The sequence below is a fragment of the Physcomitrium patens genome, chromosome 18, assembly GCF_059467195.1.
Source record: "Physcomitrium patens ecotype Gransden chromosome 18, ASM5946719v1, whole genome shotgun sequence".
In the NCBI taxonomy this organism is placed as follows: Eukaryota; Viridiplantae; Streptophyta; class Bryopsida; order Funariales; family Funariaceae; genus Physcomitrium; species Physcomitrium patens.
In genome coordinates this window covers 9,553,562-9,580,295 of record NC_143427.1, presented here as the reverse complement: position 1 = coordinate 9,580,295, position 26,734 = coordinate 9,553,562, and positions in this window count along the sequence as shown.

The following is a 26,734-nucleotide window of genomic DNA, read 5'->3' as shown; positions in this document are numbered from 1 at the left end:
GAATAATCCATTCTTAATCAAGAAAAGACACAGCTTTGATATTATAAATATATTCTTGTCAATTTATCAAGGATAAGAACTTGATCAAAGTAAATAATCAAGTGAAACTTTTTCCAAAAAAATATGACAAAATAAAAGAATAGAAACATGTATATTAACAAAAAATTGGAATGGCTATTATCAAAAGATAAAAAAAATTAAAGACTCTTGAATCTAGATTAAAACATGAAAGAAGATGACAAGAGTAAAGAAGGCTTCATTCTTGTTTCTATATATAATATCTATCTAGGACTTATATGGTGACATTCTATAGGACTTCTAATATGTGTTGACTTTTTTATGTGTACCCTACATACTTAGCTTATTTTATAAGCTATCTATATGTATGATACATGGCTAATTTGTTGACTAAGTTTTTAACCTAAAAGTCAATTGTAAATATGTATAAAGTCAAAACTATGTCTATAAAGTTTCTAGAAAGTTTATCTAGAAGATATTATGAAATTAATCTATTTTTATCTATTTTTACTTACTTCTATTTAATTATGTAAATAATTATTAAAATAAGTATATATGTCCATGACAATATATTTATGACAACTTTTCAAATAAGGTAATTTTTGGTTCTAAAATACTTGAATGGTATTTCATTATATGAGAATGGACATGATTTGGTGCAAATATTGAAGCAACTCCAATCATCTCTATATCTCCACTTTCTGCCATTCTTATTCCTCCTTGTAGTGGTAAATTGTATTAATGCATTACAAGCATTAATTTCCTAAATTTCTCTTGTATTTGTGCCATTATATTCTTCATTTTGACAAGCTTTGCTATAATAACATTTAGAAGAAAAGAAATATCTTATATTTCTCAAGACAAATAAATAATAATAATAATAATAATAATAAATAAAGATAATTTTAAAAAATACTAAAAATAATCTCTAACTTTTTATATACTTATGTCTTATCAAAAAAAAGAATAATCCACTTTTAATCAAGAAAAGACAAAGCTTTGATATTTTAAGTATACTTGTCAATCTATCAAGGACAAGAACTCAATGAAAGTAAATAAATAAATCAAACTTTGTCAAAAAGTATGAAAAAATAGAAATAAGAAAGTATGTATATTAAAAGAAAACTGAAATGGCTATTATCAAAATATAAGAGAATTCAAAACTCTTGAAACTAGACTAGAAGCAAGAAAAGAGTTGATAAGAATGAAGGAGGCTTTATTCTTTCTTTTATATATAGTATCTACCTACAAGCTACGTGGCGACATTTTATGGGACCTCTAAAATGTGTTGACTTTGCATGATATGTATCTTAACTTGCAAGGCAAGTTTTCTATATAGATACTACATAGTTAGCTTGTTCTGCAAACCATCAACACATGTGGCACATGGTTAACTTATTGACCAAGTTTCTAACCTATCAATCAACTACTAACACATATAAAGTCAAAATAGCTTCTAAGAAGCTTTCCAATAAGATATTATGAAATTAATCTACTTTTATTTATCTATATCTATTCATATTACCAATGTAACAATTACAATAAATATATGTCCGTAACATATAGTGAACACAAAGTATTCACATCATATATATATATATATATACACACCTATATACATTTGGTATAAATCCTAATTAGCTTATATAAATGGGCGTGAGAATCAATTTATATAAAATATCATTCATATCTAAACAAGTTATATTATTAACTTTTAGTACATTAAAATATTTAAACGATATTATTTTAATATAATATGAATTTTAAAAAATTAAACATAAGTATTATGTATGATGGTTTTTACCACTTGCTTAGAGACCTAGACACATAATCACAATATTTGTGAAGAACCATGATATCTTAGAAACAAAATTTCCAAAAAAGCTAAAAAAACTAAAGGGAACATATTTCTGAATTTAATTCTTTGCTGTTGGAGTAGGAGCAGTCTATGAGAAAGAGATCAAAACATGTGACTTGTTCTTAGACATTGATAAAGTTTTGCCAATAAATGAAATAAAATCCATGAAAGTAGTTGTTTAAAGATCAAATTATAATAACAATTCGACATTACTTGACACGAAAAATATGAAACCCAGTAAATTAAAGCAAGAGTAGTTTCACGGTTGCAACATTCTCACGCACACAACCTAAATATAATTAACACAGCTAACGGAATTAATGTGTTTCTTTTTTTCTAATTAAATCTCATTAATCAGTAGTTAGACATCCCTCCCCCCCCCCCCTTCACTCCTTAAAAGCATGTGGGCCGTAAGTGCATGCAGCAGCACCTTTACTGCTTGAGAACCAAGTCGCGTTCACACATTAACCGAATACTTTAGAAATTATTTGACTTGGATGGGAGTACTTGGATCGAAGACCCCAACTTGGGGTACGAGATCGCGGGTCGCCGTGCCCCCTTTAAAGAGCCTGGTGGCCAGACAGGCTCACCAACCCTCTCTGACGGAGCCTGGTGGGCGGACTGACTAACAGACGAACAGATAGACGGACGGATGAACAAATGCCCAAGTACGTCCCTGGTTTCAATGGATCGGAGCCTGGGTTTTTTTGACATGTCAGAGATGAATGAATAAATAGATGACCGAACGACTCCGTAGAGAAACGAATGTGTTAATGTGGATGAATATTTAGGTGGATGTGTGACCAAAATGAGGAGTAAACCGCACACCATGCTTCGGCACGTGCCAGCTGTAAGCCTCCCTTTCTTCTCCCTCCAGTCTGACACACGTGGTCAAAACCCCTTTCACACTCTTCCTTTTGGGTCCCACTTGCCGTGATCTCACACCTTGTCATCATCTAGAAACTCAAAGTAGATATCGAAGATGTTATTAAGATGAGATTAGCGAAGATTTGCATTTCAGCGTGTTATTCTCCCCTGGGACTGGAGAGAGTACTTCGTGCCCTTTGCAATCTACTTATTGCGTAGAGTATCTCGTCAAGTCTACGTACTGATATTTTTAAAAAATATTGTTGACTTCAATGTAATGAACATGTGGATGTGTTTTTTTTTTGGAATAAATTGGATTTCAATCTTCAAAAGAGGATATTGTCTACGAATAAATAAGGGCTCTAGAATGTGATCATACACCAAAGAAACTTTGTCGGTATGTAGAGTTTAGGGAATTATAATTTATTTTGTTTGGCCTCTTTAAGTTTCATACTTGAAGAAATATTGGCTGATCTTTGTTTGCATGTTTATTTCTTTTGATATACAAGTATACACGTACACATCAATTCCTTCGTTCATTAGATATGCAAATATTTTTATGACAGTCCATTAACACATTAGAATACAAAGTGTAATAACAGTATAAAATAAAGTGATGTGTTTAACTAGCTGAAAAATAATATGATAATACAAATTGCTAAAACTTGTGGTTGAAACACATGTATTTATTACTTTATTTCTTTCTCATCTTACAATGTATGAAAAGAGACCCCTAGCATGCTTTAACTGTAGAATTTGATTGGAAATGAGGACAAAATATAGTTAGTGCCTTTGATAACCCATTTTGATATATGTGTACAAAGGTGAAACATAGATAAAAGAAAAAAAAATATGAGTGAACAGAAGGATAATGGAATTCAACATTTTTTTATATACACCACGATAACTGTCAACCTTAGAATTTGCATCAATCTCTCTTAAAATCGGTGATCTTATAAAGAAAAATCAAGAAAAATTATCATAAAATAATAAATATGTATGTAATTTAGTTATTACTGATTTTTTAAGTATATATTTTAAACGCCATGATTTTTAATCATTTTTTATAACCAATGCTCTTTTCTAAAATGAACATATAAGCTTTGTAATAATAATAATGATAATAATAATCTTACAAAACTTCTTGTTGTATTATGTTTCTATTCACTTTTTTAAAACATTTTTTCATAGAAGAATATTTACAATTTAAAAAATTATATTTATCTCAAGATTAAAGCCAAAGTTTTCTATAGATGAATCAATTTTATCAAGAATCTTTTTTTATAATTAAAATATTTTAACAAAAGTGTTAATATATATATATATATATATGTTACAAATTATGAGGAAAACTTGTAATAATTTTTAGAATTCTTTATCATCTCGAAAATAACATTACTTTTATATTAATAATAGTATAGATATCTATACTAATTAAGTGAATACATGTATGTAGAAGTGAGTAGAAACATGTTAGGTACATAATATCTTTCAAGAAACATTGAAGAAGCTTTTTGGATGTATATCAAATGTATAGTTTTTTCTAAATATGCTACATAGCAATAAAAAAATAATGTAAGTTTTTGTATTTAGAAAGCTCATATGGATGCAATCTATATCTTCAATACTAAAGCCACATGTCTTGTAGTCTTTAAGAATCTCTCAAGTAATATTCTTGGTAGATAGTATATATAGAGATGAGGCTTGAGCAATCTATAGTCTTGTCAACATCTTTCTTATATTTTAGTCTTAGTTTAAGATTTTATAATCTCTTGTGTTTGGTAATAGCTATTTTGTGTTTATTCTTTTATTTATATCATAAATTTTTATCTTTTCTTATTTATGTGGATATATATATATCCTAATTTATGTTATCTTCTCATTGTTGTTGTTTTTAAAGGTTGAGACTTCTGTAGGAGAGTTTTCTGTAGGATTGTTTTTTAAAAAAAATTATTATTATTATTACCAAGGAATCTTAGTTAGGTTTTTTTACCACATTATTATGAAGTGAATTTTTGAGCATAATACCTCCTATGAATTGTAATTTTAAAAGATCAAAACCAATAATGTTTAAACATTGTTCTAACTTCAACAATTTAAAACATGTGATAATGTTTTTAATTGAATTTTTTTCCTCCATATATTTATCTATATTACAAGTTATATTAATTTGAGTTTGTAGTCGTGTAGAATTTACATTATGTTCTTTTGCATTTCAAATGCTGTAATTTTTATGTAACTTGTGATCCAATGTTATAATGTGATTTGCAATAAGTTCACTTGTCAAATATATACACATATGCATATTATAATATGTGATCAAAAAGGTAAACACATATTTTAGAAATAATTTAAATTTTAAATGGAGATATTTATCAAATCAATTAGAAATATCCCATTCTTTTTATAATTACATATGTAATTATCATAAACTTTGATTATAGTTTTGAAATGACCTTAAACTACCCAAAAAAGAAAGAATGAAAGAAAGAAATAAATAAATGACATGTTGTATTTGAGTATACAAAAAAACACAAAAAAGGTTAAAGGTTAAAAATTTTAATTGTAAAATATGTGCAACCATGTGAAATGGGCCCTTACATCAGAATTATCCTGGCTGTATCATGCACTGCATATACAAATTTATATATACACACACACACTTAAAACATATCAATTTCACCAAACATGAAACTTAGAGCAAGGCAAATGTTGAAGTTCCCATCTGGGAGTGGCATCTCAATTAGAAGTGCATATCCCACTTATATTGCCACAAGGAAGATTTTCAAGGATTTCTCCCAGGGAACCATGAATAATAACAGTTGTAGTAATAATAATAATAATAATAATCATCATCATCATACAAAAACAGACATGATAACAGACACAAGAAGAACAAACAAACAAACAAACAAATAACACATGAGAACCAAACAGAACAATGTCCCTTACGGTCTGCCTCTGCTAAGAGTCTGGTGACACCTCAGCATGATTCCACCTCAGCAACATTCCACCTCAGCTTAATTCTTGCATGATTTGGATGGGATTGAAACGCTTTCCCTTTGGTTTGTACAAGTGTTGGGGCAACATGACAATAATGTATGTAGCAATATTACTGCAGTGGAGTAAATAAAGCGGTTTACCTTTGTTTCTAACTGTCAGGTGCTTTAAACAACCTCTTCATGTGTTCAATCATCTTTTGTTCCCTCCTGCTCTTGGAATTGTCCCATTCAAAAGTGAAACACTCTCTGGGTGTGGCTGCACTTACATTAAAATCAACAAATAAACTCCAAAAAAATCAAACAAATCTAATTCTGGTTTTCTTTTTCTTCTATCTATCTATTCATTGTATGTTATCTTGTTTTGTTTTCATGTGTGTGTGTGTGTGTTTGCAAGACATGTTTTTTTTATTATTATTATTATTTGACAAAGGCCTTGTGCTACACTTGAGCACTAAACTAGCATTGTCAAAGTAATGCATGAAAGAGTTACTATTCAGCATTCTCATTGTCTGTTAGCAAGAGATGAATCGAACACAGTCTGACCTACAATCTTGTACATGTGTGTATATATATATATATATTTATATTTATACATAATAACTTAAAATTCCTCAACATATGTTAGCAGGCGGTTCATTCACTCCACACTTGTTCTTCAAAAGCCTCCTCTTAAAGCTGTGACTGCAGATTTTGTCAGGGCACTGAATCCTCATTCTTTCATTCATCTTCAACCTCCAACTGGCATCCAACGTCCTCACATGGATTGCGGCAGTCCTCATAATTGTGTGATTCATTCTCTCGCATTGTTTTAAAATACAATATGAATACAATCTCCTTGTGCATCCTTTGTATGAAAATCATTCATGGGTAATTAATCATTTCTGAATAATTCTTCATCTAAAGATTTTATGTCAAACAAATGCTGCATGTGTGGCCACACTGTCACTTGCATAAGAATTTGCCTACTTTTAATTCTGTTTTCCATACTCTTCCTTTCCTTCCCAAAGCCCTGAAATTACAATGTGCAGTAACGTATGCTTGAAATATAGTCAGACTTACATAACACCAATGAATTGTTTGTAATGTTACTTCATTTTATTTTATTTTATTATTCCACTTTTTCCGTTTTCCTTTTCTTTTTTCTATCACCTCTAAATACAGATGCTTTCAACCTCAATGATATATTTGACTCATATGATTTCACCATCAGAACATTGTTGTCACTTAAATGTTGATTTGAGTCTTGGTACCCTGTTATCCTTTATTTTAAAAAGTTAACAACCATTAATTTTTTGGAACATTGATAACTGGTAATAAATATACATACCAATGTTCATTTAAAACTCTTCCAGAAAAATACTAATCTGATCTCACTTACTACACCTTAACTTTAAGTCAACCATTAGATAAGATTTTCAGTTTTTTATTTTATAAGGTTATTTTTTATACCATGTAACATTGTCATGGGATACTGAATCATCACTTAACTATCTTTGACACAAGAGCATCTAATTTTTCATTATTTTATATTATATCAAAAAATTAATCATTCAATTAAAAAATGATTATGCATTCATTAGTGTGTAGGGTAAGCCTCTTCATTGTTGCAAGTCCATTCCCATAACTGTATCCTCTTCTTGTAAAAATCAAGTTTACCAATTGAATTGTTTGAGCAATTAGTCCACCTCAAATATTGACACATATCATCAAAGAACACTAAATGTTGGCACAAATGAAGGTAAAATAAACTAAATGTAAAACACTTATTGTTGAATCAGTGTCAACAGTTTTAGTTAACACTAATCAATGTCAATCCTTTTATTTGAAGTTTTCTAATCTTCAATTGTATCTTGATATTTGCTTCCAAAGTATGTTTGACCACATGTGAAGGCCCAGTTTGAATGATTTGCTGAAGTCCACAATGTGCACTCTACATGTCATTTCTTAAAGATAATTGTTTAAATTGTAGGAATCAATTTATAATTACATGCTAAAAATTGTTATGTAAGATTTGAACTAACATTTTGAATACCCAAGTAAATATTCAAAGTTAATTATTTTATTTATTCAAGTGTGAAATCAGATTCCCTAATAGTGAATATCTCTCTCTCTCTCTCTCTCTCTCTCTCTATATATATATATATATATATATATTCAGCAATGGAAAGGATGATTTATATATTTACCATGAGTCTTTGGGTGGTTTGTATCCGTGCCAATCTATCATTCTATCATTGATCAACAAGCATTTGAATTTGTCAGTTTAGCAAATTAATGAGGTTTTAATGCAGATCCTATGGTAAGTGATGGTTTTGCAACTACCACCAACGTGATTTGGTAGGTATTAAAGTAGAGTTGATGTGGATTTTGTAAAATTCACATGTGTGTTTAGAATTACTGATGTTTAATAGAAAAATAAAATAATAATATAGATAGTTTTCATGCATAAAAGTGTAATAAAATTTTGGCATTTTGAAAAAAATAAAAAGATAAAGATAAAGAGTCAATGAAAATTAAAAATAACGTTAAAATGACTTGATTATACATTAATCATATTTAAAGAATTTTAATATTAATAAGATTTTTTTATTATTATATTTACATTTTGATTTATTAGTAAACTTGATAATTCGAAAGTGTTAATTTAAAATAACAAGGCCAAGGTGGGACGGAGGCAAAATCCAAACTTCTACGTTCAGTACACTGAACTCTATTCATCCAGACATCTAATGATTCATCCATGCGATGAACGTAAGTTCATCGCAATGGAGTCATCCATCCATGAAGAGAAAGCTCGCGATTGTGGAACGACGGCGAGTTGGCGGAACCAGCGATGGTGGAACGAGCACGGGGATGAAACAAAGCAAGCATCTTCAGAGCGAGAGGAGCGAGCGACATGCCGGAAGTTGGGTTCCGTTGCATTCAGCACGAAGCCAGCAAAGTTGGAAAGCATGTGGCACCGAGCGCCGCAAGTTCCTGAGCGAGAAAACCTCTTCCATGTTCCCACTCGACGCCCCCTCTCGCCCCTTCCGCGGTGCCATCTCCGTGGCTTTGCGAGCACCATCTCCACCTGTCGCGAAAATGAGAGTTTCGGGCCCACAATGAGTAAGGAATTCGGGGTGCGATATTCGGATATCTGGCATTCCTGTTGTCATGTCAATGTGTTAAATTTAGCATCGCGGCACATTCGGCCTGCACGTCCTTCATAATGTCGGCCGAATTTGTTGGTGATCGGAGAAGCCATCTCCCTAAATTTAGTTTAACCTGCCGGACTTAATTCCAGTAAATGTCTCGATATTCCCACCGAAAAAGTTTCTGAGATGTGGAGGCTCTAGCACATCATGTGATGCTTCATTTAGATATGACGTTATGGCAGATGTAAACAACCAGAAGTCATCAAGCTAGAATCCGAACGGGTCCTGGATTAGGGTTTCGAGTCGAGCTTCGTCGGAGACATCTGCTTTTGTTTCAGACCCTTAGTTCTTTGCACATGGAACACCTAGGTGTCGAAAACAAAAACAACCTGGTGGGTCGTCGTTTTCTCTGTTTTTTTCCACTAATTTGTGGAGCAATTTGGCTGCTTACCCTGCAACTTGTGACACTTTGTGCTGACTGTTTTTTAACTTGAGGAAGAGCTGCGTATTTTTAAAGCCATGGTGTGGTTTCAAATTGAATTTATTATGTAGATCTCCATATTTTCTGAATGCTTATTGCTCTATATCCTACACACAAACACTACAAAAATGCCTCTGCATCTGAAATACTTGACAGGCTAAGGTAATTTATGTTTGCAAGAAGCATCATTTACTTGTGAGTGGCAGTGGATATGTGAAGAATTGGCAAGATTTACAATGAATCGCATTTAAGAAGAAACATCATTATAAATTGATAGCTCAACCATAATTCAACACACAATGAGGAAATCCAATTGAGAAGGAGAACCACATATATTTAGAAAAATATATGTTGATAATGTTCAAGATCAAAGTTGGACAATAGTAGCCAAAAAAAGTTGGAATCTTATGAGGGCACCAAATTGCAAATTCAAATTCAAGAGGATAATCAAAACAAATCCTTTAAGCTTGTTCTCTTTTTTATGGCACCCGAAGTGATATTAAATACCAAAGAATATGTTTTTTACTTCTTTGTAAAAGTAAGTTGATCATTTTTTTTTTTTTTTTTTTTTTTTTTTTTCCCTTAACACTTGAATATAATCACATGTGTATTTAAATATATTCAATTCAAATGATTGAAAATAAGTTTTGTGTATTTTGCATTTGATATGGTCGTTGGTACAAATCTCCAAGTTGAATGATTCTTTTAATACTATTCTGACAAGTCAGAATTTACAACTTCAATGGTGTAAATTTAATCTGGAGGTAGTCATGGTTTTATCAACTAACTATAAGCTATTTATTTCCACCATTCACTACTGATTTTATCATCACAAATTTATTCATTTTGTAAATGACTTACTATTAATCAAGTCTTTGCAGGCATGATAACACCTTGCTTCACAAAATAAAAATAAAACCAAATTGCTACAACATTTCACAAAGATTTAATATTTTCATGAAAATTTTGCATAAAATAACAAGCACAATAATAATATCAATAGAAAGAAATAGAAGTCACACTAAGTTTGAAAATGAGTGATGCACTAACATAACTACCTACATAGCAAATCAAAATTGTTGATTGGTGTTGTTTCAAGACTGTTCTCAATATGAGGACTCAAAAAAATTAGTTGTGCAAGGAAAACCCTATTTTCACCTTGTCCCCATGATCTTGTGTATGGTTCATCAAAGTACTATATTATACACACACCAGCTTTGTACTTTGTATGATGGATTCTGTAATAGAATCACATGTGAATTTCACCACCACACTAAAGAATGGATGAATCAATATACAGAAATACAATTACTCTCCATTGAATATATATATATATATATATATATATATATATATATACAATGTGGTATAGTATCATATATTATGCATGGGTTGCACTAGATATGTATGCATTCAAGGCTGTCTACCAGGAAATCAATGCCCCCTCCAGACTTCAAAGTTAAGATGGCCTAGTGTTGGAGTCAAAAGCAATTTGTATAGTATCTTGAGTGGAATGCATTTTGTGTCAAGTTCCAAATTCAAGGGAATCCTAAATAAGAACTGGAGAGGCACATCCTCAATCTCAAGAATGGTTCATGAAAATAAAATTTTAGAAACCTAAGAAAGTAAATATGTTTGTCCTTTGGTCCAACTGGCATAATTGTTTGTGGGGGAATAGATCATTAATATATATTTTCCAACATTGAAATTTGATAAGATTGACAAATCATCCACTGCATTGGATATGTGATTTACTATATATATATATATATATATATATATATAGAAATATATATATATATATATATATATATATATATTTTCCAGTTGGGTCATGTATGTTATTGTCCTTGGACCTCATCCCTGCACACTTAATATAATACACTATATAAGCTGTCTAAATTAAGTAATATATGAGGTAAACTATAGCAAATAAGGAGCTCTTGGCAACCTATCCCATGTTTGAATTTGAAATCAAAATATGATATATTTGTAGTATAGCTCTCACTTATGCTAGTCATCATATTTACTTCTCTCTCTCTCTCTCTCTCTCTCTCTCTCTATAAATAGAACTTTTGGAACAAATAAACAAAGATGAATTTGGTCTTCAAGTGCTACTATTTTGATTTTGATCAAATAGCATCCTATGGATGATAATATATTGAGTGGCATTTATCTACAAGTTCAAGAATTGTTTTGCCAAAGCCATATATATATCGCCATAATAAAGAAAGAAATAAATAAAATATGCCTACTGCTTCTTAATATTGTAATTATTTCCATCATTCTTGAGACTTCAATTTGATGTTGTTGATTCTTTGGCAACAACAATGCCACAAAAAGTAAAAACAGAAGAGAAAGAAAAAAAAAGAAAAAAAAATGAAGATATCATAGAAAATAAAAAGAAGAGCAGGAGAAGCACAGAAAGAAGAGAGGGGAGAGCAAAGGTAGAAATGCCCTTTCTTAAGTTGAGATCATTAAATGTAGCCGGCACTCTCCATAATATTTATTATAGACTACAATAAATACTATAGCTACAATATTTAGAGTCTAGTGGAGAAGTACTGTTTATCCTCTCCCCTTTCTCTTCTTGTATACGAGACACAACCAGATCAATAGATTTTTATGTGTGAAGCTCTCTTTTCTTAGAAACCCTCTTGTATGTATGACTTACTACTACTCTTGTGTGTGTGTATTACTTACTATTACTCTTATATCTTTCTAAACATTCTCAACATGTTATCAACACAACTCTCTTTTATACACTATCATAATTTTTTTTGCTCTAGACTTGACTCTTCAAACCTGTTGATACTCTCGCTCAATCTCTGCCTCATGATCTTCTTGCTCTTCTTGCTAGCCTCTCACATATTAGCTGCTTGTTTAAAGCACTTGTTCCACTCTCTAGCCTGCTTGCTTAGAATACTTGATCCAGCCTAGCTCAACTCCACCTTGCTTCCTGTTGCGTCCAATGCTTGCTGCCAAATACCTGCCAAATTGCTGCCAACCTTATTGCTACCGTAGCCGCCGCAACCACCCTATCGCCTATCCTATCGCTGCTACTGCTACTGCCCTACCACCGTCCTATTCATGTTCTGCTGCCTTAATTCACAACCTCTTTAAAAAAAAATGAAAAAGAAAAAATAATATTTTTGTTTTTCAAATTCAAGTTTATCATTTTATTTAACTTTATATTTTAAGGTACATTTTACTCAATTTTTCTACTTGATCTTATATTTTCTTTACAAATTTATTTATAATGAGTGCTTCAACATCTTCAACTACTTTTACTATGGTTCCAACTATTACCAGTGCATCCCAATATTTTCAAGCTCTTTTATTTCTACCATTGACTGTGGATGGAAAAAATTATCTATTATGGGCAAAAATGACAAAAATAAATTTATTTGCAGAACAACTCTCGGATGCCATTATGTTTGAAGAATCTCCTACAATAAGTATTTCTATTCCTCTTGCTGTTTGTTGGAAAACACTTCTTCTCCTTTGTCATCATCTTGTACCTTAAATCCAAATTTGATCATTAAAAGACCATTTTCCTTCCATGCTCAAGTCATAATTGGACACATTTATGTCTCTTAGATTTTCCAAATTTAAATCCTTTTAATAGTAAAATATATAGTATTGTCTCACAATTACAATTATGTCGACAAAGCATCTCTAAAGAAGAAATGATTGAGAAAACCCTCTCTATATTTCTTCCTATATCTGTTGTGCTTGCACAACAATACAAGAATATAAAATTTCAGAGTCATTCTGATCTCATGTCCTATCTACTTCTTGTGAAGAAGCAAAATGAACTACTCTTGCACAATGCAGAAGCTCATCCTATTGGAACTACAGTTAAAGAATGTCATGCACTTAATATTTCAAAGTCCAAGAAAAAATTATGTAAACATGGAAAACATGCTCATAAGTATCAAGGTAGTTATGGTCATGACCATTTCTATCCATATGAAAATAATAAATGTTTTATTATTAATTATAGTAGAAAATAAAAATCAGAGATGTGTTCTTGCTATAAATGTGGAATGATTGGACGTTTAGCACATGCGTGCCATATTGCAGAATATTTTATTAAAATTTTCCAAAAAAATAAGAAACTATGAGCTGAGGCTTGTGAAGTTCATACCATAGATGTGTCGATGAATTCAATTGATATTGATGACTTAAAGGCTTATATGAATGACAAAACCTCTAATGATGAATCAAATGATGTACTTATTGATTCTACAATAATACATACTATCTTACGAGATAGATAATTTTTTATTGAAAAATCTTCAACTTGGCAAACTAAAAATATGATGACCATGGCAAGAGCTAATGTATTTTGTTTCCAAGAGGGCACAACGATGGTAAAATTACTTGCGGATTCCATCATAAAATATAAACATGCAATATTTTCACCCTCAGCACCTTAGAGTCTAATTAGCTACCAAGATGTGCATATTGATGGTTATCACCTCTCGACTGCCATTTTAAACAAAAAAGAGGTTTTGGTTCTTGCGAAGAACCATAAAGTTGTTAAAAAAGCTTTTGCTACAGAAAACAGTTTGTATCAAATTGTGATTTGGCCTCCCATTATATTTAATTTTGCATCATCTATCTCAGAGAGTCGTGTTTCTCCTTAGCTTGGACGATTGGAACATCTAAGATCTACATTATTTAGAAAGATCATTCTATGTATAAGTAGACACAATTTAAAGCTTGCGGATGTAGATTCTATGGAATTATGTCGTGCATGCATGTAAGGTAAAATGATTACTCAGCCTTTAATTTGGAAACTCCCACAAGAATTACCACCAATGCTTGAAAGTTTGCATGGTGATATTTCAGAGTCATATTAATCCAATATCGAGACTATTTCATTATTTTTTAGTTCTTGTTGATGCATCAAGTAAAAAATCACATGATTCATTATTATCAACTCAAAACATAGTATTTTCCAATCTTATATCTATGCTTATTTATTTTTGAGTACATTTTCTTGATTTTCCTATAAAAACATTGCATATGGATAATAGAAAAGAATTCACATCAAAGTCTTTTAAAGACTATTGTACTGCAACAAGAATTGAGTTGATATATTGTGTTCCATATGAACATGCTCAAAATGGACTTAGAGAGTCATTTATAAAGCGTATACAACTCATTACCCGGCCACTCGTCCTTCATGCAAATTTACTTGCATCTATGTGAGTCATGCAGTTTTATATGCTGCAATATTAAAATGCCTCCACCTTTTTTTTCTTGCAATTGTTTCACTACATGAGCTCATTTTGGATCATGTTTCAAATATATCACACTTACAAGTATTTGGTTGCCGTACTTGGATTCCAATACCAAAACCTCAATGACATATCATTGGAGCTCATTGACAAAAAAACATATATGTTCGTTTTGATTCACCAAGCATTATTCATATTATTGATCCATCAACTAGCACATTATTACATGCACATTTGCAAAATTATTGTTTTGAAAAAAATGTATTCTCATCTCTTCAAGGAAGAATATTCAATCAACAAAGAAATAAAGTATTCATATTTGAAGTACCAAAAATGTTTACAATGAATCTTGATCCCAGGACAACTTTGGCAAAAATTGATGTTGATAAGATTTTGTATCTAAAACGGATTGCAGATGAAACACCTGATGGCTTCAATGATGCACTTAGAATTACAAGAGTTCCTATTAATGAGGCTCACAATGCACTTGCTCAAATTGCAGTGCCATTGACTATAATACCTCAAGTTATAATAACAACAACTAAAAAAACTCATGGACCAGATAAGCAACTACGTAAGAAGAAAGCTATAAAATTGATTAATTTTGGTATAATTTGTCAAGAAATTATCACTCATCTTGCGGGACTACCAATTCATGATGATATATCCATGCATAATGTACCTTCAACTCTTATGAAAAATAATCTTAGAATTGGAAGAAATAAGAACAAGTTGTCACGGACATAATCATGTAAGCTAGTAATTATATATACAAATAGGTAGAAGTAAGTAAAAGTAGATAAAAGTAAGTTAATTCTATAATATTTAATATGAAAGCTTCCTAAAAGCTTCATAGATGCTGCTTTGACTTCATAGGTATCTTTAATTGATTTTTTGGATTAGAAACGTGGTCAACAAGTTGGTCATGTGCCACACATGTTGTTAGCTTGAAGATCAAGCTAACTATGTGGTCAGCACATAGAAAAATTTGCCTTGTAAGTCAAGGCATGTGTCCTACAAAGTCAACACATATTGGAGGTCCTATAGAATGTCGCCATGTAGCCTCTAGTTAGATAGTATATATAGAGACAAGAATGAAGGCTTCTTCACTCTTGTCAACTCTTTTCTTGCTTCTAGTCTAGTTTCAAGGGTCTCTAGTTTTCTTATCTTTTGGCAATAGCCATTCCAATTTCTCTTTCAATATATATTCTTGTTTATATATATTTTGTTACCTCTCTTTGAGTGAAGGCTTACTTGTCTGAACTCTTTTTTCATTGAGTTCTTGTCCTTGACAGATTGACAAGAGTACACCTATAATATCAGAGCTTTGTCTAATCTTGATTAAGAGTGGATTATTCTTTTTTCTTGATAAGATATAAGCATATTAGAAGTTGCGGATTACCCTCTTCTAAACTGATATTGTCCTTAGTATTTTCTTTGTTCTCAAGTCCTCTCTTCTATTTGTCTTGAGTGATATTAGACATCTTCTCTCTTCTAAGTGTTATCATGGCAAAACTTGTTGAAATGAAGAGTGCAATGGCACAAATGCAAGAGCAATTAAGGGAGTTAATGCTTGCGATGCATCAACTCAATTTATTACCACAAGGAGTAATAAGATTGGCAGGAAGTGAAGATATAGAAATGATTGAAGCTGCTTCAACATCTGTACCAAACCATGTCCTTTCTCCTATGGTGGAACGCCCTTCAAATGTTAGAGAACCAAGAATTGTCCTATCCAAGAAGTTTGATGGCATCAGATCCAAGTTTCGAGGATTTATCAATCAAGTGCAACTTGTGATTGAACTTCAACCCCAAAGCTATCCAACTCCAGGATCGTAAGTTAGATTCATTGGTACGCTTCTTTCAGGTTCAGTACTATCATGGTTTTCATCTTTTCTTGAACGACAAGATCCAATATTATATAATCTAGAGGCTTTTTTGGCGGAGTTTCGATCCATGTATGGAGAACATGATACAATTCGTATTGCAATCAATAAGATCCATATTTTACAACAAGACAATCGATCAGTAATGTTATATGCTTCACAATTTTGAAAACTTACAATTGATATCAAGTGGAATGATGCTGCACTTATTAACCAATTTCTCTACGGATTATAATATGAGGTAAAAAAATTAATGCTCAACTTACCTGATCCTCAAATATCGAGTCAAGCAATTGACTTTGCTGTGAAGTGCGACAATCGTCTTTTTGAATTCTGATCTGAGAACCATACAAGTGGACCTCAACGTTACTATAATTCAATGGCAACACCAACACCTCTTCAACACATATATTTGGAAGTAGAGGATATGCAAATTAATGCAGTACGTTTCAAACTTCTTATTGAGCAAGAAAAGACTCATCATCGTCAAAAAGGATTATGTTTATATTATGGAGAACCAACGTACAGTACTCAACATTGTCCAAAGAAATGACGCAATCACAAAATGAGGAGTATGGCTGTGAAAGAAGATAATTGTCATGGACATACATTAAAAGATTCTTCGAATATTCTTCTAGAATATTCTCTAAAGATTCTCTAAAGATTCTTTTAGAAGGTTCTAGAAGATTCTTAGAATATTCCCTAAAGATTTTCTTAGAAGGTTCTAGAATATTCTTAGAAGATTCTAGAATATTCTGATAGATTCTAGGAAGTTGCTCGAGAAGTTTCCTAATTAGTAGAAGTTGGAGAAGCGTCCTAGTTAGCGGAAGTAGCTCGAGAAGCTTCCTATTCAGTAGTATATATATGAGTCGAGGCTGAAGGGTTCTTCAGTCTCGACAACACATCTCTTGGAGTTCTAGCTCACCTTTCTGGTGTTGTTCTTGTACTCATCTGTTTAATCCAGTTTTGCCACTTCTTCTTGAACTTCTTGTTAGATTTCAAGTCTGTATTTTGTGTCCGTGACAGTTTGTCGAGACTACATTTTCACTGGTATCAGAGCTAGTTCCTTCTTGTTAAAGAGTGGATTACCCTTCTTCTTGAAGGTGTGCTAGTGTTTTAGAGGTTGCGGATTACCCTCCTCTAAACTGATATCTCTTCTTTCTCAATATTGGAGCCTTATTCTTCTTGGAGAGAGTGGATTACCCCTCATCTTGGAGTCTTAAGGCGTTTTAGAGGTTGCGGAGTACCCTCCTCTGAACCAATATTGTCCTCTTGTCAAAACTCTTTTTTCTTCTTTCTGAAGGTTAGCCGAAGGTTAAGACGTTAAAATGGCTGAAAGTTTGGAATCCAAACTACACGCCATCATAAATGCTCTTGCCTCGTTGTCACATAGGACAACAGAGATTGAAGGAGTCATGGTAGGACTCCATAACAATGGAGCATCTGGGATAGCGCCATCTAAAGCATATCAGCCTCAAACTTCTGCGCCAGAAGACGCAATTCTACCTCCATTTCAACAAGATCGAGTAGTCCTACAACGAAAAGAGCCTCGAGTTAGTCTTCCGGATAAGTTTGATGGAACTCGTTCCAAGTTTCGAGGTTTTGTCAACCAAATCAGGTTGATAACAATTTTACAGCCCGAACGTTATCCGACGGAGGAAGCGCGTGTTGGGCTTGTTGGAACCTTGCTTACAGCACAAGCTCTGTCTTGGTTTACTCCCTTGTTCGAGAAGGGATCGCCAATCATGAGCAACTTTGAAACGTTCTTGGAGGCGTTTGCAGAAGCATTTGGCGAGCATGATAAAGTTCGATGGGCTGCAACAAAGATCCGATCGCTACGACAAGGAACACGCTCTGCATCAGTCTATGCCTCGGATTTCAGACAATTGGCAAGTGACATTAATTGGGGTGAAGAGGCGTTGGTGAGTCAGTTTTATTGGGGCTTGAAGGATGATGTGAAGGACTTGCTGTTATGTCTTCCTGATCCTCAAACGCTCAACGAAGCTATTAGCCAAGCTATAAAGTGTGACAACCGCCTATTCCAGCGTCGCCAAGACCAACGTCCAAGACACCAAATGACTCGTTACGATGTGACTATGTCTGCAAATAGCTTAAACTCACATTTGGAGGCAACAGACATGCAAATCGACACGGCGCGTGTCCGATCTCTTACTCCAATAGAGAAGAAACGGCGTATGGAGGAAGGATTATGTTTGTACTGTGGAGAAGAAGGTCACAAGGTTGGAAATTGCCCAAAGAAGCAAAATTGGCACCCTGTCAAGACTAGAAGTGCGATGATTCCGGAAAACGACGACGCCCAGCCACAGTAGGAACCGTGCGGCTGGACAATCTAATATCACGACAATAATCAAGTTCCTCCTTCTTTGTCCAACCTGCCGTTGTTTTACAATTCTTTTATTTTTAGGCCCTCAAAAACAAAAAAACTTTAGCTTTATTGGATTCGGGGGCATCTACTTGTTTTTTAGATGAAGAGTTTGCTAAACGCCACAAGATCCGTTTAGTACAGAAGTCCAAACCTGTTCACGTAGAGGTGATAGATGGACGACCCTTATTGTCAGGCAACGTTATCCACGAATCAGAACCTATAGAAGTAGTGTTTAAGGACCATAGTAGTCACGTTATTTTTAATATTATTAGAACCCCATCAAGCCCTGTTATCCTTGGTCTTTCTTGGTTAGAAGATCATAATCCGTCCATTGATTGGAGGCTACGAAGGATAACATTTCCTGAAAAAAATAATAATAAACCTGTTGGTAGAACCTACATGAAGAAATCCATGTTTATTGGAGCGAGAGCGTTCCTAAGATCGTCCAAGGAAGGCGCACTATTTGTCATTTATGCAGCTCCAACTAGCGGCGAGAATATCTCAACATCGAATATACCAGAGCAATATAGGGATTTTAAAGACGTGTTTCACAAGAAGAACGCTGATATACTGCCGGAACATCGAACATATGATTGCGCCATAGACTTAGAGGAAGGAGCGCAACCACCTTTTGGTCCAATATACAACCTATCGCAGACGGAGTTGACAGAATTGCGGAAGTACATCGATGAGAATCTAGCCAAGAATTTTATTCGACATTCAAAGTCGCCAGCTGGACCATCAATCCTATTCGTGAAGAAAAAGGATGGCTCGCTACGGATGTGCGTGGACTACCGAGGACTCAACAAGGTGACCAAGAAAAATCGCTATCCCTTACCTTTGATCTCCGACCTCTTAGATCAACTTAGACGTGCAAGAATTTTCACAAAGATTGATTTAAGAGGAGCCTACAACCTTGTGCGAATCAAAGAAGGAGATGAATGGAAGACAGCCTTTCGTACAAGGTATGGCCATTTTGAGTACAATGTCATGCCTTTTGGTCTTACCAATGCTCCAGCGGTCTTTCAGCATATGATGAATGACATCTTTCGGGAGTACCTCGATGACTTTGTTGTCATCTATCTGGATGATATTTTGATATTTTCCAAGAATGAAGAAGAACATGAGAAGCACGTTTGTTTGGTTCTTGAAAAACTACACGAAGGAGGACTCTACGCCAAGTTAGAGAAGTGTCAATTTCACCAGAATGAGATGGAATTTTTGGGCTTCATTGTGACTACAGAGGGCTTGAAGATGGATCCAAAAAAGGTAGAAGCAATTATATCTTGGGAAGTTCCGAAGACGGTTAGAGATGTTCAGTGTTTTCTTGGATTTGCTAACTTCTATCGGATCTTCATCAAGAATTATTCTCAAGTTGTTGTACCACTCACGCGTCTAACAAGCAAAGACAAGCTCGAATGGGGATCACAAGCAGCAAAAGCATTTCAAGATCTCAAGACGGCATTCACTACGGCTCCAATCTTGGTACACCCTGACTTTGCAAAGGCTTTCTATTTAGAGACCGATGCTTCAGATTTTGCTTTGGGAGCTGTGCTTTCACAGATGGGCATAGACAAGAAGCTTCACCCAGTTGCGTTCTATTCACGAAAGTTCTCTGCTGCTGAGATCAACTACGAGATCCACGACAAAGAGCTGCTTGCTATAGTGGATGCCTTCCAAGAGTGGCGTCACTTCCTCGAAGGAGCTGCACATCCAGTGACTGTTTATACGGACCACAAGAATTTGGAGTACTTCATGACAGCTCGAATTTTGAATCGTCGTTAAGCTCGATGGAATATGTCTCTATCACGATTTGACTTTATTATCACCTACCGCCCTGGAAAACAGTAAGGATTATCTGAAGCATTATTGAGGAGATCGTATCTTGCGCCAAAGGCTGGAGAAGCAGCGTTTGATTAACAATGTACAATATTGTTGAAACCAGAAAAATTCAAGATTTTTGCTACTGTTGCAACTATCGATGAGAGCTTCCTCAGCGAGGTACGTACTACGACTTTTGAGGATTCTATAGCTCTTGACATCAAACAACGTGTCGATAATGATAAGTTTAAGGTGGAGGGAGATCTTCTGTATTTTGAGGAGCGGTTGTATATCCCAAAAGGACCAACTCGACTCCGAGTACTTCAATCTCGCCACGACTTTTCAGCTGCGGGACATTTTGGATTCAACAAGACTTTGGAGCTCATTTCACGAGATTTTTGGTGGCCCCAAATGTGGAAGGATGTGAAGGAATTTGTCCTTTCTTGTGATGTTTGTTCAAGATCTAAGATCCCTCGACATCGTCCGTATGGACTTCTCCAGCCATTCCCTATTCCGCATCGACCATGGTCTTCAGTTTCTATGGACTTCATTACGGACCTACCGCCATCGAATTCATTTGACAGCATCTTTGTTGTGGTAGATCGATTTACAAAGATGGCGCATTTCGTGCCTTGCAAGAAAACATCGTCAAGTGAAGACACCGCAAGACTCTTTCTTGATAACATATATCGTTATTATGGCCTACCAGATGATATCGTGTCGGATCGAGGTACTCAGTTTGTATCCAAGTTTTGGAGGTCCCTCTTTGAGATATTGAAGGTGGATATTAAGCTCTCTTCGGCTTTTCATCCTCAAACTGACGGTCAAACGGAGCGGGTGAATCAAGTTTTGGAGCAATATTTATGATGCAGCATCAACTATCAACAAGATGATTGGACTGCATATCTACCGCTTGCTGAGTTCGCATACAACAACACTCTTCATGCGTCAACTCAACAAACACCATTCTTCTCCAGCTACGGATACCATCCCAAGCTCGATTTATTGAGTTCTTCAGCAAATAATAACCCAGCAGCTGAAGGATTTGTGAAGCAACTATCGGAGCTTCAAGCGACGTTGAAGCTTCAATTGCAATCTGCCCAAGAGAGTTACAAGACATCTGCAGATAAATATCGAAATGAGGCGCCTACTTTTAAAGTTGGAAGTAAAGTATGGCTTCTTCGACGGAATATCAAGACCAAGTGGCCATGTGACAAATTGGACTATCGGAGATTAGGGCCATTTGTTATCGGGAAGCAGATCAATCCGGTGGCATATCGTGTGGAATTACCAGCTACTATGAAGGTACATCCAGTCTTTCACGTGTCTTTGTTGGAACCTTATCGAGAGTCAGCTTTTCCCCAAAGAGTACAAAGTCCGCCACCAAGTATCGAAATTGAAAACCATGAGGAATACGAGGTGGAAAAGGTACTAGTTTCACGGCGTAATAGGAGAAAATTGGAGTATTTAGTGCATTGGAGTGGATACGACATCAATGAACGAACGTGGGAGCGTGCCGAAAATCTTGCCAATGCACCAAAAAAGGTACAAGAATTTCATCAACGATATCCTCATAAACCTAAGCCTATTCAACGATAGCTTCTTGCTGAAGCTTGCTCATCAAGTAGCATAAAAAGGGGGGAGGGCACCTCCAAAACCCATAGTTCGATAGTGTAGAACTTTGTTAGCAACTATAGTTTGCTCTCATCATTTTAGCCTTTAGACATGGATAGTCAAGATACTACATTTGTTATGTCATCTCAAGCGACTAGCTCACGAAGACGACCGCGAGATGAAGAACCGCCTGCACCACGATGACGTCGGAGGATACCGAGCAACAGATCGCTAGTAATTGTATTTGAGGTCGAGCCTGCCTATGACGGTCAGCCAGAAGATGTGTTTGGAGGACAGTTTCACAATGAAGACACAGAAGTCCACGCTTGGTCAGAGGTTGAAGGTGTTGGTCACTACCGTTGGCTCCAAGGGCCGATGAATCATTTACCTCGCGAACAACAATTGGAATTCATAGCGGATGTGATGCGATAGATTTTCATTTTCTTGCGTTGGTATTGACTGATAACAACATTACTTCTCGGAGACCTCGAAGCTAGAAGAGGAGGTGATGTCATGGACATACATTGGAAGATTCTTCGAATATTCTTCTAGAATATTTTCTAAAGATTCCTTTAGAAGGTTCTAGAAGATTCTTAGAATATTCCCTAAAGATTTTCTTAGAAGGTTTTAGAATATTCTTAGAAGATTCTAGGATATTCTGATAGATTCTAGAAAGTTGCTCGAGAAGTTTCCTAATTAGTAGAAGTTGTTGGAGAAGCGTCCTAGTTAGCGGAAGTAGCTCGAGAAGCTTCCTATTCAGTAGTATATATATGAGTCGAGGCTGAAGGGTTCTTCAGTCTCGACAACACATCTCTTGGAGTTCTAGCTCACCTTTCTAGTGTTGTTCTTGTACTCATCTGTTTAATCTAGTTTTGCCACTTCTTCTTGAACTTCTTGTTAGATTTCAAGTCTGTATTTTGTGTCCATGACAATAATATGTCAAAAAACGAATTTGTTCAGCTACAATAGGGACCGTGCGACTGGAACCTTACACAACATCTAGTAAAGGTCCTATTCTCTCTTTAGAGCCTTCTTTTTGTTTTACATTAAATGTTATTTTAGGACCTAAATATTACAAAGTCTCTGCCTTATTAGATTCAGGAGCCTTAGCGTATTTTTTAGATGAAGAATTTACTAAAAGACATAGCATATCTTTAGTAAAGAAAACTAAACCTATTCATGTAGAAGTCATAGATGGTTGTCCATTGTCTTCTCGAGATATTACTCACAAAATCCTTCCTATAGAAGTAATAATCAATGGTCATAATAGTTTTGTAGTATTTAATATCATTTGATCTCCCTCTAATCTAGTCATTTTAGGTTTATTGTGGTTAGAAAAATACAACTCTTAAATAGATTGGATTTCCCAAACTCTTACTTTCTCTAAAAGTATAACTAATACTGTAGTTAATCAAGTAGAGAGTCATAAGTCTAGTTCAATTAAATCCATATTTATAGGTGCAAAAGCTTTCTTGCATGCTGCTATGAAAGAATCACCATATATTATTTATGCCACATCCGTTTCTACTGGTGAAAAGACTTCAAGTGGCATTGCAAGCCAATATCAAGAATTTTAAGATGTATTTGAAAAAAAGAATGTGGATATACTCCCGAAACATCGTCCCTATGATTGTTCAATTGACCTTTAAGAAGGAGCACAACCGCCATTTGTACCAATCTACGGTTTATCACAAAATGAGTTGGTTGAACTCAAGGAGTATATTGAAGAAAAATAGTCAAGAATTTCATACGCCATTCTAAATCTCCAGCAGGATGTCCAATTCTATTTGTAAAGAAAAAAGATGGATCATTGCGGATGTGTATTGATTATCGAGGACTCAACAAGATTACCATTAAGAACAGGTATCCACTACCTTTAATATCTGAACTTCTTAATCAACTAAATCAAGCTAAGATCTATACAAAAATAGATCTTTGGAGAGCATACAATCTAGTACGCATCAAAGAAGGAGAAGAATGGAAGACTGCATTTCGAACTAGGCATGAACATTTTGAATACAACGTCATGCCTTTTGGACTTACAAATGTACCAGCAACTTTTCAACATCTAATGAATGATGTTTTTTGAGAGTTTTTGGACGATTTCGTGGTCTGTTATCTAGATGACATCTTGATCTATTCTAAGAATCCAGAAGAACATGAACTTCATGTTCGTCGTGTGTTACAAAAATTAAGAGATGCAGGACTCTATGCTAAGATAGAAAAGTATGTATTCTTTATTACTCAAGTTGATTTCTTAGGTAACATCATTTCAAATGATGGACTTATGATGGATCCTAAGAAAGTTCAAACTATTATAGACTGGAAGATCCCAAAAACGGTAAGAGATGTCCAATGTTTTTTGGGATTTGCCAACTACTATCGGGTCTTCATCCAAGACTTCTCTCGAGTTGTAGCTCCACTTACACATTTGACTTGTAAAGACAAACTCCAATGGAATCAAGAAGTGAAAGTTGCTTTTGAATCTTTGAAGACAACGTTTGTTTGTGCACCAATTTTGTATCGTGTTGATTTTTCTAAAGCATTCTTTATGAAAACAGATGCATTGGACTTTGCTCTGGGTGTGGTTTTATCACAAATAGGAATAGATGACAAACTTCATCCAGTAGCCTTTCATTCAAGAAAATTCTCAACAGCAAAAATCAATTATGAGATCCACGACACAGAACTTCTTGTAATTGTGGATTCTTTTCAAGAATGGCATCATTATCTAGAAGGTGCTTCCAATCCAGTCACCGTGTATACGGATAACAAGAACCTCGAATATTTTATCTCAGCACGCATATTAAATTGTCGCCAAGCTCGTTAGAGCATGTCTTTATCAAGATTTGAGTTCATCATCACTTATCGGCCAGGAAAATAACAAGGTTTGTCTGATGCCTTGTCTAGATGTTTTTATCTTGCACCAAAAGAAGGAGATATAACTTTTGAGCAACAAAGAATGGTTCTCTTGAAGCCACAATAATTTCATCTTCGAGCAATAAAATCAACATTGACTGTTGATTTAACTTTTCTTAAGCAAGTCCAGTTAAGTATGTCTTCAGACCCTCTTGTTCATGATATCAAGAATAATTCTTCTAAATCTCATGATCCCTCTAAATTTGAATTCAAGAACAACCTACTCTATTTCAAAGTATGCCTATATGTTCCAGAAGGAGAAGCACGTTTATGTGTTCTTCAAGCTCGTCACGACTTTCCAGCAGCAGGACATTTTGGATATAATAAGACTTTGGAGATGATATCTAGGGATTTTTAGTGGCCTCAAATGTGGAAGGCAGTTAAAAATTTTGTACAATCATGTGATGTTTGCTCATGATCGAAAACTCCTCGTCATCGACCTTTTGGACTTCTTCAACCATTACCCATTCCAAAACAACCATGGTCTTTTGTTTCTATGGACTTCATCACGAATCTTCCAATCTCAGGTTCTTATGACTCTATATTCTTGATAGTAGATCGTTTTACCAAGATGGTACATTTTGTACCATGTACAAAATCTATCACAAGTGAAGAAACAACTAAGCTCTTTCTTGACAATATCTATCGCTATCATGGATTACTCAAGGATATTATATCAGATAGGGGAACTCAATTTGTATTAAGATTTTGGCAGACTCTTTTCAAGATTCTTAAAATGGATATAAAACTATCTTCGACATTCCATCCTCAAACTGATGGAGAAACGGAGTGTGTTAATCAAGTTTTGGAGCAATATTTAAGATGTACCATTAATTACCAACAAGATGATTGGACAACTCTTTTGCCATTGGCAGAGTTTGCTTACAATAACACGATATATTCTTCTACAAAACAAACACCTTTCTTTGCTAATTATGGTTATCATCTATGACTTGATACTTGACTTTTCAAAAGTAGATAATCCTGCTGCAAAAGATTTGGCAATTCATTTATCAGAGCTACATGCAACGATGAAGGCCTAGTTAAAAGAGGCTCAAGAACAGCAAAATATCAATGCGGATGTCTATCGAAAGGAACAACCATCATTCGTCTTGGGTGATAAGGTATGGCTACTTCGTCGTAATATCAAGACCACTCGTCCTTGTGACAAGTTGGACTATCGAAGGCTGAGACCATTTTCTATTTCTGTATAAATCAATCCAGTTGCATATCGTTTATATCTACCGGAGTCAATGAAAATCCATCCAGTATTCCACGTGTCTCTTTTTGAACTATACAAGACAGTGGACATACCTAGAAGACGACAAGTTCTACCTCTTCCTATCGAAGTGGACAATAATGAAGAGTTTGAAGTTGAAGAAGTCTTAGATTCAAGGTGGCGCCGAAATAAATTAGAATATCTTGTCCATTGGCGCGGATATGATATTAGTGAACGGACATGGGAGCCAATAAAGAATCTTGTAAATGCAGCAAAGGCG